Source organism: Heterocephalus glaber, unplaced genomic scaffold (genome assembly GCF_053883595.1).
Source record: "Heterocephalus glaber isolate CG9 unplaced genomic scaffold, H.glaber_assembly_v1.0 deba00001732, whole genome shotgun sequence".
NCBI classification, from domain to species: Eukaryota; Metazoa; Chordata; class Mammalia; order Rodentia; family Bathyergidae; genus Heterocephalus; species Heterocephalus glaber.
The window spans coordinates 2,272,445-2,290,819 of NW_028258443.1; the positions used below are offsets into that span (position 1 = coordinate 2,272,445).

The window sequence follows — 18,375 nt, forward strand, 5'->3', positions numbered from 1 at the left end:
TGAAACAGAAGATACAGAAACCACTCCAGCACACTCAGTTATGTTCTTTGACAAAAGGGCCAAATCCTTTCACTGGAAGAATGATAGCCACTTTAACAAATGATGCTGGGAAAACTGGCTATCCACATGCCTTAGATTGAACTTAGACTCTTATCTCTCATCATACACTAAAGTAAAATCAAAATGAATCAAAGATTTAAACATTAGAATAGAAATACAATCTGCTGGAAGACAAAATAGGTAAAACTCTTGACACAGGTGTAGGCAAAGACTTTCTGAACAAAACCTGGTTGGACAAGAAATATTACCAACAATGACCAAATCAGATCACATCAAATTAAAAAGCTTCTACACAGCCAAGTAAACCACCAACAGAGTGAAGAGACAATCTACAGATTGAGGAAAAAATTGCCAGCTACTCCTCAAACAAAGAAGAAATATCTAGATTATATAAAGAACTCAAAAAAGTTAGACCCCCGCAAATTCAAAGACCCAATTAAGAAAGGGGAATTAAAATGAATAGACACTTCTCAGATGAGGAAATGCAAACAGCCAACAAATGGATGAAAAAATATTCAACATCACTGGCCATTTGAGAAATGCAAAGTAAAAGAAGCCTGAGATTCCATCTCTCACCTGAAAGATGGCTACCATCAAGAAACCTACCAATAACAAATGCCAGCCAGGGCGTGAGGAGAAAAGAACATTCTCCATTGTTGGTGGAACTCTAAGTTGCTTCAATCACAATGAAAATCAGTATAGAAATTCCTCAGAAAACTAAAAGTAGAAATTCCATTTGACTCAGCTATTCCCCTTCTACGTATCTTCCCAAAAGAGTTAAAGCCATCATACCCCAGTGATGTATGCATAGCCTTGTTTATAGCAGCTCAATTCATAAGAGTTAAATCTTGGAAACACCCTATATGCCCATCAACAGATGGATAGATTAAAAAATGTGTTACTTATACATAATAGAGTAGTACTCTGCCATAAAGAAGCATAAACTTGAGTCATTTGTAGGAAAATAGATGCACTTTGAGACCATAATGTTAAGTGAAGTAACTCAAATGCACAAGCTTAAATATTTCATGGTTTCTCTTATATGAAAATCTCAACATATATATAAAGTATGAAATAAAGACAGATAATAGGAAGAAAGAGAAAGGAAAAAAATGTATTGTAATCCAGAACAGACAATGTATCTAAAAGTGTACCTTGACTTAGTATAATTGTCTTACATGTTTTATATGATCTTTAGCCTATTAGTCTTATTTTCAATCTGTATATATGATAATTAACTTTAAAATGTCTTTGAAGTTAAATAAATGAATCCGATGGTAGAAAAATAAAAGAGCAGTGGGTGCAATGTGTTATGTACATGTTTCAATCCCCTATAGCAGTGGTGGCAAACCTCTGGCGGGCATTCTGAGGTAGGCTGTTTGTATCATTGAAAGCTCAAAATAGTTCTCTGTCACTGCAAATGTAATTATTATGCACTGCAAACATGTACTAATAAAATTTTTAAAAAAGGGGAAGCAGAGTAGAAGATAGATAAAGAAGAAGTAGGGAGATCTTTTTCAACTGGATAGGGAAACAAAAGATGAGGGAAAGAGGGAGGGAGAGGAAAGAAAAGGGATGGGAAAAAAAAAGAATTGAGGGGGGGAAATGATAAAAATAGAGCTGTTGCAAATGGGAAGGGAACCAAAAGTTGGAAGGAACAGGGAGGGAGGGTAAGAGTAGGGCATGAAAAGCCAAAAACAAAGAGTTGAAAAGATTGAAGATGTATTATGTACAATTACCAACTCTTTAAGATAATTGTAATCAAGCATTGCAAACATGTACAAATAAAAAAGATTCAAAATTAATAAAAAGTGTTGAAAGCTATACCAATAAAAATGATAACATAAGAACATGTAAAAATCAACAAGAAGACTAGCAAAAATTTTCAGAATCAACAGTTTCAGGATGCAAAAATTAAGCAAAGGCTTACAGCAATCCAGGGAGCAATTATTCTATAAAATAACCTGAATCTCATTAAGAACTGTGATCTCTGTGGCTTTAAAACTGGTCCAATTCCTATGCTCCTCCACTAAGGCCTTGAAATCCCGCATCTCACAATCATGATGAAAAACACCTCTCTGGCAGAAACTAGAAAGGGCAGAACAGAGTTAGATCTCCTTTCAAAACCTCGGTCCCAGAAAAATTGTCATTATTTCTCTGTCTGGAGGTTTACTGGAAGACATCAATTGCTAGGCTGTCTTTATTTGACCTTGGATATGGCCTAATAAAAGAACTTTTCCTCAGTATATTTGTCAAAAATAGAGGAAATTATTTAAACTCACTGATGTTTGTGGTGGTGGATATAAATTGGGGCAAAAAAAAATAGTCAAAAAACTTAAAAAGAAAGCCACAGAAATGAGCTAACCACAGGGATTTTTAAAAGATCTTACATATTACTGGGAAGCTAGACAGTGATGTGAATGTCATATCTATATATGACACTTTACTCAAAAATAACAAAAATACAAATTCTTCTCACATGTACATGAAACAATTTCCAGATACACCATATGTTAGGACACAAAATAATTCTCACTAAATTAAGAAAGCTTCTTGGAACCATATGAAATATCTTCTTTGTCCAAAATGAAATGAAACTAGAAAATAGTAGCAGGAAGAAATGTGGAAAATTCACAAATACATATAGAATTTTAAAACTCCTAACCAATAGGTCAATGAAGAAATTGTGAAGAAAATTAGAAAATACTTCAAGATGAAATAAAATAAAAACACAACATAACAAAACTTCTGTGATGTAGTAAAGGGAGTGCTGAAAGATATTGACTCAGCTATTCCCTGAAAGCTGAAAGCTGCAAATGATAATGTAGATTTTTAAAGTAGATATACCACTTGGATATGAAATTAAAAGCATAGGGGAAAATAGAAAAAAATAGAAAAAGTGAGTTATATCAAAATTCAAAATTTTGCACATCACCCACAGCTCCCAGTGCAGAGGATGCTTCTGGGTCAACATGTTGTGGCTCCTGGTGTGGAGGAGGCTTCTGGGTTAGTGTGCTGTAGCTCCCAGTGCAAAGGAGGCTTCCAGGTCAGAGTACTATGGCTCTCAGTGCAGAGGACGCTTCTAGGTAGGTGTGCTGCAACTCCCAGTCCAGAGGAGGCTTCCAGGTCAACGTGCCATGGTTCCCAACAGAGAGGAGGGTTCCGAGTCAGTATGCCACAGCTTCCAGTGCAGAGGAGGCTTCCAGGTCAATGTACCATGGCTCCAGGTGTGGAAGAGGCTTCCGGGTTAGTGTGCCACTGCTCCCAGTGCAAAGGAGGTTTCTAGGTAGGTGTGCCACAGCTCCCAGTGCAAAGGAGGCTTCCGGGTCAATGTGCCACAGGTACCAGCACAGAGGAGGTGAGCTGCGTGGGTGTCAGCAGAAACTCCCTGTCCAGAAAAAAATGAGAAGACGCATAAACAAGCCTCAGAACCAGACTTCCAGATCACCTACAGCAACCCCAAAGGGAAACGAGATGGAATACTCTAATACTCAACCACCTGGACTCTCTGAACTAACAACAAAAGAGGATCTGGAAAAAATGAAATCAGAAATAATTTCTCACAAAACAGCAGAGATTGTGCCCATAGTGCAAGACATAATTAATCAATCTAGAGAGGACACAGATAAAAAAATAGAGAACCTGAGAAACATGATGGAATCCCAACGTAGGAAACAAATGGAATATATGAAACAGATGCAAAAAGATTTCCATGAGATTAAAAACTCCACTGAAAGTCTATGCAGCAGAGTGAGCCAATGTGAAGACAGAATTTCAGAAATAGAAGATAAGATTGCAACTAGTGACCAGGAAAAGAAAAATTTCTTTAAAATTGTAAGGGACCATGAGAAATCAATTCAACAGCTGCTAAACGATGCAAAGAAGAATAACAGAAGACTGCAGTCAATGAAGAAACAGGAGAGAGTGCAGATGAAATAAAAAACTGTTCACAGAAGTGATGGCAGAAAACTTCCTAACCAGGGGAAAGAACTTGACATACAGATCAGTGAGGCATATAGGACTCTAACTAGCCTTGATCAAAAAAAGTCTACACATAGGCATATAATTCTTAAGATTCCAGAAGCCTGACAGAAGAATAAAATTCTACAAGCAGTGAGAGAAAAGAAACAAATCACATACAAAGGAAAGTCCATCAGAATCACAGCAGATTTCTCAATGCAAACCTTTAAGGCAAGAAGAGGTTGGAGTGATGTATTCCAAGCCTTAAAGGAAAACAAGCTCCAACCCAGATTGATATACCCTGCAAAACTATCTTTCAAAACTGATGGTGAAATAAGATACTTTCATGACAAAGAGCACCTCAGGAACTTCATGAATACCAAATCAGCACTCAAAAAAATTTTAGACAAAATCCTAGGAAAAGACAAAGAGGATCACAACCCCAGGAAGCCCAGCAGAATGAATCCACTGGGCATGACAAGAAATGAAATGCAAAGGGTGAGAATCCAACAAAAAGAAAAAGTCATGACAATGATAACTCAGTACATATCAGTTATAAGCATCAATGTTAATGGTCTCAACTTACCAATCAAAACAAATAGATTGGCAGAATGGGTCAAGAAGCAAGAGCCAACAATATGCTGCATAAAAGAAACACACTTAATTAAAAAAGAAACTCATAGACTGAAAATTAAAGGGTGGAAAACAATACTCTATGCCATAGGAACCCGAAAAAAACCAGTAGTAGCTATCCTCTTTGCAGACCAAAGGGATTTCAAACCCACAATGATTAAGAGAGACAAAGAAGGACATTAAATCCTTGTAAAGGGAATAATCCAAGAGGAAGGGATGACAATCATAAATGTCTATGCGCCAAACACTAGGGTACCCAACTATATAAAACAAAAACTAACGGACATGAAAAATCATATAAGCACTAATACAATAGTAGTGACAGACCTCAATACGCCATTGTCACAAATACATAGATCCACTAGACAAAAAATAAGTAATGAAATACTAGAACACAATCGAACTCTTGAACAAATGAACTTAATAGATGTTTACAGAGTCTTCCACCCCACAAAATCAGAATACACATTCTTTTCAGCTGCACATGGGTCATTCTCCAAAATAGACTACATACTCACTCATACAACATATTTAGGTAAGTGGAAAGGAATTGATGTTATCCCCTGTATATTATCAGAAGATAGTGCGATGAAATTGGAGACCAATAGCAAAAGAAACAGCAAGAATTTCATGAACACATGGAAATTGAACAACACACTTCTGAATAACCAGTGGGTCACAGAGGAAATTAAAGAAGAAATCAGTTCCTCCAATTAAGTGACAATGACAATACAACATTTTGGAATCTATGGGACACAATGAAAGTCTTACGAGGGAAATGCATAGCAGTGAATACTCATATTAGGAAAACAGACTGAGCCCAATTCAACAACCTGATGCTGAACTTCAAGCTTATAGAAAAAGAAGAGCAGGACAAACCCAAAGCTTATACAAGGGAGGGAATTATAAAGATCAGAGCAGAAATCAATGCAATGGAGACTAAGATAACAATATAAAAAATCAATGAAGCAAAGAGTTGGTTCTTTCAAAGAATAAACAAAGTTGAAAAAACCTTTATCAAAAACAAAAGGAAAGAAAAGGCCCAAATCCATGCAATTAGGAATGAAAAGGGTGAAATTACAACCAACCAAGCAGAAATCCAGAGGATCATCAATACCTACTTCCAGAACCTATACGCCAATAAGATGGAAAACACAGAAGAAATGGACAGATTCCTAGAAACTTATGAATTTACCAAAGTTGAATGAAGAAGACCTAAAAATTCTAAACAACCCAATATCGACCAATGAAATTGAAAACATAATTAAAAACTTACCAACTAAGAAAAACCCAGGTCCTGATGGCTTCACTGTCGAATTCTACAAGACATTTAGAGAGGTACTACTGCCACCACTGTTTAAACTCTTTAATGAAATTGAAAAGGAAGCAATACTCCTGAATTCATTCCTGCAGGCAAGCATCACCTTGATCCCAAAAGCAGAGAAAGACCCAACCGAAAAAAGAGAACTATAGGTCAATCTCACAAATGAATGTAGATGCAAAAATCCTTAATAAGATACTGGCAAATAGAATGCAGAAGATCATCAAGAAGATCATAAACCCTGACCAAGTGGGATTCATCCCAGGGATTGCAGGGATGGTCCAACATACGCAAATCAATCAGTGTAATATACTATATCAGCAGAGTCAAAGACAAAAACCATACAATCATCTCCATAGATGTAAAAAAAGCATGGACAAAATCCAACATGCATTTATGATAAAAACCCTACAGAAAGTGGAATAGATCATCTCTATCTCAATCTGATAAAAGCCATCTATGAAAAACCAACAGCAAATATCGTACTAATTGGTCAAAAACTGAAATCCTTCACACTAAAATCAGGAATAAGACAAGGATGTCCACTATCACCTTTCCTGTTCAATACAGTTTTGGATACATTAGCCATGGCAATTAGACAAGAGAAAGAAATAAAAGGAATAAAAATAGGAAATGAAGATGTTAAATTATCATTATTTGCAGACAACATGATACTCTCTATAAAAGACCACAAGAACTCCACCAAAAGTCTTCTAGACTTGATAACTAAATTCAGTAAAGTAGCTGGTTACAAGGTCAACACACAAAAATCAATAGCTTTCCTCTACACAAACAAGAGACTCACTGAGAGAGAAATAGGGCGAGCAATTCCTTTCACAATAGCATCCAAAAAACTGAAATATCTAGGAATCAACCTAACAAAACAAATCGAAGACTTCTTCTTTGAAAAGTATAGCCCTTTGAAAAAAGAGATTGAAGAGGATATCAGAAAATAGAAAGACATCACTTGCTCCTGGGTAGGAAGGATCAACATAGTGAAAATGGTATACTTCCAAAATTGCTATATAGATTCAATGCAATCCCAATGGAAACCCCAGCAGCATACTTCATGGACCTTGAGAAAACAATCAAAAATTCGTTTGGAACAAGAAAAGACCCAGAATAGCAAAAGCAATTCTAGGTAACAGAGACATGGCAGGGGGTATCACCAACCCGAACTTGAAACTATACTACAAAGCTGCTATGATAAGAACAGCATGGCACTGGCAAAGAAACAGACCTGAGGACCAGTGGAACAGATTAGAAGATGCAGAAACAATGCCAGACACACTCAGCCACCTCATCTTTGATAAAGGAGCCAAACACCTTCACTGGAGGAAAGATAGCCTCTTTAATAATTGATGCTGAAAAAATTGGCTTTCAACTTGCCAAAGACTAAGACTAGACCTATATCTCTCACCATGCACTGAACTAAAATCAAAATAGATTAAAGATGTAACTATTAAAACAGAAACGCTGAACCAGCTGGAATAGAGGTTAGGTAGAACTTTTTAAGACATTGGTGTAGGAAAAGATTTTATGAACAAAATCTCAGTTGCCGGTGAAGTAGCACAAACAATCAACAAGTGGTATCTCTTCGTACTAAAAAGTTTCTGCACAGCAAGAGAAACCACCAGCAGTGTGAAGAGATAACCCACAATGTGGGAAAAAATTTTCACCAGCTGTCCCTCAGAAAAAGGTCTACTGTCTCAAATCTATAAAGAACTTAAAAAAATCAGACCTTCCAAATTTAAAGACCTAATGCAAAAATGGGCACCTGAAATGAACAGATATTTCTCACACAAAGAAGTAGAAATGGTAAATAAACATATGAAAAAATATTGAACATCACTGGTCATTAGGGAGATGTAAATGAAAACAATGTTGAGATTGCACCTCACCCCAGAAAGAATGGTTGCTATCAAGAAATCAACCAATAACAAATGCTGGTGAGTCTGTGGGGAAAGAGGAACACTGCTCCACTGCTGGTGGGAGTGCAGGATGGTGCAACCACTGTGGAAATCAGTATGGAGATACCTCAAAGAACTAGGACCAGAAATCCCATTTGACTCAGCTATTCATACCCTGGTGGGTATCTTCCCCAAACAATCAAAAGAATCATACCATAGTGATATATGTGCACCCATATTCATAGCAGCACAATTTGTAATAGCTAAAACTTGGAAGCAGCCCAAATGCCCATGAAGTGGAGACTGGATAAAGAAAATGTGGATTGTTTATAAAATGGAGTACTACTTAGCCATAAAAAACGAGAAATTAGAGACATTCATTGCTAAATGGATGCACATTGAGGCAATACTCTTAAGTGAAATAAATAGCACACACATGTGTATATACTGAAATTTCTCTAATGTGAGAAACTGAAAGTGTAAATAAGGACTAAAAGGTATAATAGGTAATGTGAAATAGTAAGAAAAGGGGCAAAGGGGAAGGGAAGTGGGAGGGGTAGGTTAAAGGAAAAAAGGGAATGGAATTAACATGAGAAAATGAAAAAAAGGAAACAAAGTCTTTGTAAATAGGGAGGGATGGAGGGGTTGAAGGGAGGGTAGGGGAAGGGAGAAAAATAAGAACCAAGAGAATATGTAAAGGTGCGAATTTCCAGTGATGATTGTCATTATGTTGTACACCTAAAATGTACCAATAAAAGGATATATAGTTTAAAAAAAATTGTGAGTCAAAGAACACCTCCTGAGTTAAAAGGCAGTGGTTGCCTTGGGGAAGCCCTCTGTTTGTCTAAGGTTCCGACCGCTGGAGTCTCTTCTGAGCCCCCAGTGTTCCAGACCGAGACTGACGCTGCCTGCAGATTCTGCTTCCTGTTCCCCCCACATACATCTCTGTTCATCAGGAATGTGGCCCACCATACCAAAGCTGAAGATTTATGGCATAAATTTGGAAGCTAAGATCCTATAGTTGATGTGTATATTCCACTTGATTTCTACACTGGACATCCAAGAGGATTTTTTTATATTCAATTTGGAGTTGCTCCCAACACTGAAGATGCTTTACATAATTTTGACAGAAAATGGATTTGTGGAGGTTGGATCAAAATACAGTTTGCACAGGGGGGATCGGAAGACACCGAATCAAATGAAAGCTAAGAAAGTAATGTGTACAGTTCTTCATGTTGCAATGATTATGACAGATAACATTCTAGAAGCCAGAGTTATGAAAGGAGGAGATCAAGAAGTCAGTCTTTTGATATACAACTAAAAATAGACTAACTGGAAAACCACCAATTAGCAGAAGCCATTCTGACAATGGTAGAGCAAACTGAAGCTGTAATACCCAGTGTGGTTCTGCTTACTACACTTCAAGAAAGATCTGAAAATGGAAAAAGAACCAAAGAAGTTCAGTTCAAGAGACTAAAGGTTGAGTGGGAGGTACTGCGGTATGAATACTGTATGACTATTTTGACTGGTATGAAAAGATAAAAGAACTATTGAAAACTACGTGGAATAATTGAATCCTCTTCAAGTTTGAAAGTAAGCATTTTAGGACACATAAAAGGAAATTGAACTTTGTACTTGTGGAAACTAATCCCTAAATATGAACAGGTTTATATTGATTCATGAATAACAGGTCCATAATAAATTATTGAAAACTAGGATGTCTGCATATTAAGGAAAACAGCCATAGTCTCTCACAGTGCCTCAAATAGTCTATCTCAAACTGAATTGGGTGGGAAAAGGAATGATCCAATGCAAATTTTTTCTTGGTTATTTCTTAAAAGTCATTTCCATTTATGCCATTATTGGCACATCTTGCCTATGTTTATTCTGTTGCCATTGTTTTCTACTTGTTTGCTTTTTGGCATCTGAGTTTCTTTATTTGTATACCACATACAGTTTATATCATTTTAGCCACTCACTTTCCCAGGCATATTCCAATTATACTTGATATCCAGCTGAAAGAGCCCATCTCATCTCACCTCTTTTCTAGCCAGTATGTTAACATATACTTATTGAGCCCTTACTATAGCAAAACATTGTACTGGATAACTGGGGGAAAAGAATAGATAATATTTCTTTTATTCAGTAAATGTCTACTGAGCACAATCTAATGAACCATTACAATATGGATTTATTGTTTTAAGGTATATTACAAAATATTTTGCACCACTTGTATCATAATGTAATATAAACCCGATATATTATCAAAGATAGCTAATTAATGGTTGCAATTTTTTAAAAATCCTTATTTTGTTTCCATACCATTAATACAAATAATGAAAAAATGATTTTTAATCTATAATAAACTGATTTACTGTGCAGTGACTGTAATATACTAGAGTAATATTATTGTAATTATTAACTGTGCCTCAATCACACACATAACAGGAAAAAAAAATCCCAAAATAAGTATTTAACTTTGCATAAGATATTCAGGAGACCATGGGTGCCATGATTAGATTATTTTGGGGAAGACAACTGCTATCACATCTGATTTAGTATGTTCTATAATTGAGAAAATATTCATCAGGTTATACTTTTTTAATGATTTCCATGTACATTTTATAGGGAACATGCTCTGTATATAGCGAATAGAATTTTATAGTGTTAAATAAAAGAGTAAAAAGCAACCCAAGAAAGGAAGAAAATGTTTGTAAATCACATGTCTGGTATGGGGTTAACATCTAAAATATACAAAGAACTTCTATAACAAAAGCAAACAACATGGTTAAAAAATAGGCCAAGGATTTGAATAAAAAAGAAGAAATATAGATGGTCAATAAGCACATGAAAAATGTTCAATATTACTAATAATTAGGAAAATACAAATTAAAACCACAATGAGATACACCCACACAATGAGATATATCCTACACCTATTAGAAGAGTTATTATCAAAAAGAGAAAATGAAAAGTATTGGTGAGGATGTAAAGAAATTGGAGCCCTCAAATAATCCTAATGAGAATTTATAATAATTCAACTGCTGCAAAAAATAGTATAGCAATTATGGCAAGACTTAAACATAGAATTTTCGCATTAACATGTCAGCTAACAATTCCATTTCTAGGTATATACACAAAAATTTAAAAACATTTGTTTAAGTAACTGGAACAAAAATATTCACAACATTATTCACATATAGCCAAAAAGCGGAAACAACTCAAATATCTATTGGTCAAAATCCATTAATCCTTTTATGTGGTATATCCATAGAATGAAATTTATTTCACCATTGAGAGGAGTGAAGTAGTGTTTTATGCTACAAAACAGATGAACTTGGAAGACAACATTCTAAATGAAGTATGCAGGGTTGGAGATGTAGCTTAGTGGTAAAACATTTGTCTAAATGAAATAAGCTAGACACAAAATTCATATATTGTATGATTTTATTTATGTAAATGTCCAAAATAGGCCCATCCATAAAGACAAAAATCAAATCAATTGTTTCATTGGAATAAGGACAAAGAGGAATGCAAAGTAACCACTTAATAGATACAGAGCTTCTTTTTACAGTGATGAAAATGTTTGGGAAGTAAATACTATTGGCGGTTTCATATATAAATGCACTAGGAGCCACTTAATTGCAGACTTTGAAATTATTGAAATAACGAATTTTATTGAATTGAATTTTACAAAAACTAAGTAAAAAGTTATCACATGGCTCACCAATTTCATCTAGGAGAAATGAAAATGATTGCCCTCCCCAATAAAATTGGTCTGCAAATATTCACAATGGCATTTTTCACAATAGATAAAAGTAGAAACAACCTAAATATCTATAAAGTGATAAACATAAAAACTATGGCATATTCATATGTTGGATTATTGTTCAGCTATTTAAAGGAAATACTGATAAATATCACTGAGGTGGTTGATTAATGGTCAACTTGAGTGGGAACGCCCAGCTGAATTCAGTTAGCTTGTTTCTGGGGAACAGTATAAAAGGAGCACAGGAGAGGAGGTTTGTATGCTGATTTCCCTCGGAGAAGCATCTGCTCTTTTCTTCCGCTGAGCTCTGGTCTTTGCCAAGGATGGCTGTTGTTCTGCTGGAAGGGGCTCTGGTCCTTGTTTTCACCTTAAGCATCATCTTTTGGCCTTTGGCAAAGACACTTCACCCAGGAGCTTTGGTCTTTGCCTTTGTCTTGGGCATCATCTCCTGGTTCTCCTTGCAGATTCTTCAGCTTCCAGCAACAGGCCTTTCAGCCTGTCAGTGCAGACTCTCTAGCCTCTGGCACTGGCCCTTGGACTTTCCAGCCCAGAGGCCCAGATCCTTCAGTATTCCTTCACTGATTCCTCCGTCTCATGATATGGACTTGCGTGGACATTGCTGTGGACTCTAGGCCTTTGGCTGGATTTGTACAGGATGCTGCTGTGGGATCCAGGCCTTGGCTGGATTCCTCAGATCTCTAGCATGCAGACAAGTCACACTTCTACATTTGACACTGTAGGCAAATATTATAAGCTACTCTCATAAATTTTTGTGTCCTGCATTGAATCTGTTCTCCTGTAAACACTGACTACAAAAATCACCATGCAGATGAATCTTGAAAACACGCCAGGTAAAACAAGTTGGTCACCATATACTGTGTGATTCTATTTATAGAAAATGACCAGAATAAAAACATCTATAGATTCAGGAGTTAATTAATTATACCTATGACTGGGGATATTGGGGTAAATGGGAGCAACTGCTAATAAGTGTGGGACTTCCTTTTGGAGTGATGAAAAGTTCTGAAAGTACAGTAGATAGTGGCAATTATTTTGCAACTTTTTGAATATGTATACTAAAGCATATACTAAAATCTTTGAATTGTTCAATTTAAAAAGGTTATTTTTATGTCTTTCAACCTATAACACATGATGACAAATCTATAGGACTAAATAGTCACTAAAAAAGAACAAATGAAGTTTGAAATACTCTACCCAAAAGAGGGCAGTATCAAAAGAAAAAGTGAATCAAAAACTGATGAGAGAAACAGAAAACAAATTGTAAAATGAAAAACTAGACTCAATAGTGTCAATAATTACTGTGACATTAAGCTTGGTTGTGTCAAATCAATTGGCTTAGGAGCCTCCCAGGGCATTGGTAGAACACACCTCTGGGTGTGTCTGGGTGGACCATGGAGGAGCAGACTTGGGAAATACATCTGATCCCTTGCCCTTTCCACTCTGGAACTCTTCCCCTGTTCTGCTATCCAGTCACCAGGAACTCAACTGCTTTCATCCACCATGCCCCTCTGACATGCTGTTCCCACCTTAGAGCCTGCCAAGCATGGCCTGAATCCCCTTAACATGTGAACCAAATTAAATGTCTCATCCTTTAAGTAGTGGATATGGAATATTGTGTTTCAGCAATGGGAAACCTGACTGATACAATTACAATAAAAGTAAATGAATGAATTCTGTAGTTGACAAGAATCATCATGAAAAATATAAAGGAAGATTCAATAATGTACTCTTTGCAAGCAGTGACCTCCTGTTGTGGCTTGTATCTAGATGTTCCCGCAAAGTGTCATGTGGTCATATGTTGGGCTTTTTGGAAGTGGCTAGATCTAGGGTATGTGATACCAGGATTAAAGGCACCCCAACCTAAAGGCAGGTAGCCTGAATGGAATATAAGGGACAGAAAGAAGGCTGTTGCCCTTGCTTGCTGTTTTGCTAGTTTGCTACTGTCTGCCTGCCCTGCTTTGCCATGGACTGTTTCTCCTCTGTGATGCCCCTCTACCATGCCACCCTGCGTTGGAGCCACCCAACTATGGACTGAAACCTCTACAAACTGTAAGCCAAAATAAACCTTTCCTCATTTAACTTTGAGTGTCAAGTATTTTGTCTCAGCAGTGACAAAGTAACTAAGACACCTTCCAGATCAAAATCTTGGTTTTTCTACTTTCTGTGTGTTTATGAGGTTAAGTCTGTGTGGCTGAAAATGCTGCTGTGTAAAAGATGAGCTACTTAATGATGTGTGAACTAACTGTAAAATCTCACCAACATTTTCCAAAGAATACCACTTCTTAGCATTTTGACTCTCCTGTTTTGAATAAATATCTAGTAGTAGTAACAAAATAATTTTCACATATACTCCTAGAAATTTATGAGTATTTGGATTATGTACAGGTTCTCAATCACCTTAACTTATTAAGTACCAAATTTATAATGTCATAATGTCTCATATTTCAAAAGCAATAACAGGATATGAGCCTGATGAAAAGACAATTATCTTTCTGCTTAGCTAGAATACATTTCCATCATTAAGAGGAATTTATCTTTTAAATCATTTGCTTGTGGAAAGTTTGCGTTCAGCATTTCTTATTCTTCACTTAGCAGAAGACTTATGTGATATCATTGAGCCATTCAGGAATTATATTAGTACATTAAATTCTAGCAATGAAAACTACTGAAGAAAATAGTTAAGTCTTCTAGATTTCCCACAAACAAGAATTTGAGCTGATAGCCTACTAGTCAATGTCATCTTAAAAATGAATTGTGAAGTGGATTTCACATTACATTGCTTCTCCTTAGAGTGTGAGAAATGGATTATTACTGCAAAGCCACATAAAGGCTATCTGAAGGCTGAGAAACTGGAGCTGCCACTTTGACTTATGCTTAAGCAAATGGATATTTCATCCTCAGCCTGGACGTGGAGGCCTAGAATTTACTTATGATTTTTCCTTGTTCTTAGCATCAAGGGCAAAAGCCTTGGTTTTTCCAGTGGTATCCGTTTATGGTGCTCACAACAAGAAACCAACTGGCCCAGTTTCTATGATCAAGGCTATTATAATCCTGCTTTGCCTGGGTATAATTATGTCTTGATTCTAACCAACCGAAATACAAGTAAGAGTGGTGTTCTCCCATTAAATGGGACTTTTTTGTGTGTGTCTTTCAAAAATACCATTAGTTCTCTTATTACAAGGGAAGCTAATTGTTTTCTTTGTATTTCTCTGATTATGTTCTAACATATAAACCAATAAGAGGAAAAGCAGAGCATTTGGCTATTTCCTGACCAGAATCTTTTTGAACCCCTTGATGTAAGTAAGACATGTGATTCAGCTTTGCATCCTCAATGACTGGGCTAGAGCCTGATAAGAAAGTATGTCAAGTAATTTCTGTTTAATAAGTGAGCATATGAATGAAAGAAAATACATCCATTTAAATATCCAATGTCATCTTAATTGCTTTCACTGATTTTTTTCCAGTTTCTAGCACATGTGTGTGTGCACGTGCATGCATGTATACGTGAGTCTGTGTATATGCATGATTTTCTAGATAAAATTAGTTTGACATCTAATTACTAAAGTTCTCTTCAAAGGTAATGGATAAAAAAAAGCTGAGCTTTTCTATGTGTTTATGTTTTTATCTCTAGGACAGCTATAGTCACTTCTGAAATCAAGCATACATATCAGGATCTCTTTCCACTGTTTGCACACATCCAAACATAACTCATTCTATGGCCACTGCTGTATTATTTTATCACTATATCTATAGATTCTGTTCATGGTCTGGTTACCAAATTTCTTGGTCAGAACTTTCTTTCTGACTTCCTTTACCTTTGTGTCTATACTACAGCATCATTAAATGACCAGCATTAATACCAGCTTGTTTTTATGTCACTATATCCCTTTTTTTTCATATTTTTGTGACATTTCTTATTGTGATGGAGGTTATTCAAGCATCTATGTTCTACATTCACTGTAAGAAAAATATAATGGAGGGAACAAGAAGATGTGTGTGCATATGTGTTTTTACAGCTAAAAAAGGACAGAGTCTACAACCTTAAGAAAATTATGATCTATAGGTGAAAGTAGATATAAATTCTTAAAGGCACATTTGGAAGCCTATCATCTAAAATTCTTAGTATGCTAATGAAAATAAAATTTTGTACACACACATGCACTTCAGAAATAATTAGAAACAATAATTTTTTGTGCCAAACTAATGTAATGTTTACTGCAAATGGCACTTCCCTCCTAGACTTATGTACTTTTTTGTTGACTTTCTATAAACCCATAATAAATAGGTTTATAATAATTTGTGAATTTGGCTTGTCCTTCATTACACTGTAAGCATTTGAAAATGGACACTACTCTGTTTTGAAGCCTCAAAATGCAGAGCCTTCATCAGTAATTACTTTATTTAAAGAAGACCAACAAGTGCCAGTTACTAAACCACGATATGGCCTATATGTGAAAAGACAATAACAAAAAGGTGATCTAAATTTGTTTTATTTATACTGCTAGCTTCTCTTAGTTCATTGAAAAGATTTTTTTCTGCTGTTGCATGTTTCTTCTTTGTAAGAGAATCTTTTTTTGTCTCATTCTTGTACTCTGAATAACTACTTTGAAATAATGATACATAGTGTATTAACTATTGTTATTCTCATTATTTTGTTGTGAAAATTTGTTTTTTTAAATAAATAATTATAATAAATGTTACTAGTAATGGGTAACAGGGATGAAAGTAATCAAAATAGGCTGTATGCATATACAAATATGCTACAATAAATCTTATTATTCTGTATTACTAATATGCACTAATAGAAAATGTGTTGAGCATTGATTCATAATAATTAGAGAAGTTGTTTAGTGAAGGCAAATTTGATCCAGTTTTGATTATAAATTTGGAAAACCTTTAAAATAAGTTCTCACTTCTTCCCAATACATAGTCTCTCCAGTCTCTCAAGCTGATATTTATCAAGTACAATTTATTTATATATGTATGTATATATATTTTCTCATTTCTCTATATCAAGCCCAGACTAATCTTGCAGTATGCATACCACTTGCTTTTGATCTCACTTAAAGATTTTATCTTTTACTTAATTTTCTGTAACAAAGAGAACTACCTAGAAATTTCTTACCATCCTCATCAAATAATTAAATAATAATGATCTTTAAAAATCCAACCATCTTGATCCAGGTTGAACAATGTTACATATAAAATAAAAATCAAAATTACTTATAAATCAAATAAACAGATTTGTGAAATTAATGATAGTACATGTGAAATAAATACTCATTTTAACAACAATAATACAGTAAGGTTAAATTTTAATCTTGTCTATCTGGAAAACTCATATGAGGGGTGGTAGTATGTAAGAATACAAGAAACTATGGTTCTGATACTTTTTAGACATGTGAATTGCTAAATTATTTACTTTATCTGGGCCTTAGTGTCTTTATATTTTTTATTGGAGCCCTAATTGCTATAACCTCACAAAATTTTTCTGAGAAAGAAATGTGATAAGTAATGAAATATTTTTGCAACTGTGAAGTGTCATGGATAAGCAATGAATGATTCTTTTCTTGGAAAATTGCCTTGTACAATATTCCACTCACTGGAGGAAAGCACTTTCCAAAGGTTCTCTGAACAGTTCAATGTTCTTCTAAATGAGAAGCTTGATTAAGGGTGGCAACATGCTGCAGGAAAGGCAATTGATATCTGAGTAACGCTCAGTCCCCTCTAGCTATATATTTCTCTGCTGAAATTCACAGATTATCTCAGAAATCAGGATTAACTACATATGCTTTACTTTTCACTAAGATTCTTGCTTGGGCTTTAGTTGGCAAAACAAATGAGGCTTCTAGATCTTACCTGTTTTGGGTAAAGGAATATCTGTTCAGTCATATCTTTTCTAAGCATCATCTATAATCAAGATAGGCTAATCAGTGATTACTTTACAAGAAAGATACTAATCTCTAGCTTAAATGAGATTTCAAGTTATGATATTTGAGAGCAGAGGATGATAATGCTAAAATCTTTAATATCCATCATTTTTCTGAACTCCTATAACATTAGTCTGCCACAAAAAATCTAAAATTTTATTGTAAAGTTTGCATGATCTTCTAGTAGTTTCATGAATTTATAGTAGTCATAATTGTTGGAAATCATTAGAACAACTGTGCTAATCGAGCAACATATATTTTTTCTCACTTTTATCACACAGAATGAGGGAGTTGCAAAAAAGTACTCAACAGATTTTGATTGTCTAGAATATATTTTAAACCCTTTAGGTGGGACAAATACTCTACAGGTCAACAACAATGTCCCTGAACTCTCCATTGCCTAACATCCAGAGATGTCACACATTTATGCTACCTATCTGAGCCTTAAAAATATTATAGTTTGGGATTTCCAGAATAGGTGACATTTTAGTTTTTTCTAGTTCAAAGATTCTGTGGGAGTAATAAAGCAGAACTCGATCTAGATCTTGAGAAGTGGGTGATATCAACAGGAAGTTCTGATATTTTCAATATGGCCATCTAAATTAATCTAGAAATAATGCCCTTCAAATATTTTTTTTTACATTTATTTATTTATTTTTAAAGGGGAAAGGTTTATTTGGCACATTGTTTGTAGAGGCTTCAGTCTATAGTCGGCCAGCTCTACGGCAGGGTGGCACATGGCAGAAAGGCAACAGTTCATGGCAAACCAAA

At 35.3% G+C, this 18,375-nt stretch overlaps 1 pseudogene; it reads left to right on the forward strand.

Moving 5' to 3' along the window:
• Window positions 1-3,197: 3,197 nt before the first annotated feature.
• Window positions 3,198-10,868, forward strand: LOC101702486 (serine/arginine-rich splicing factor 10 pseudogene; annotated as a pseudogene).
• Window positions 10,869-18,375: the final 7,507 nt, after the last annotated feature.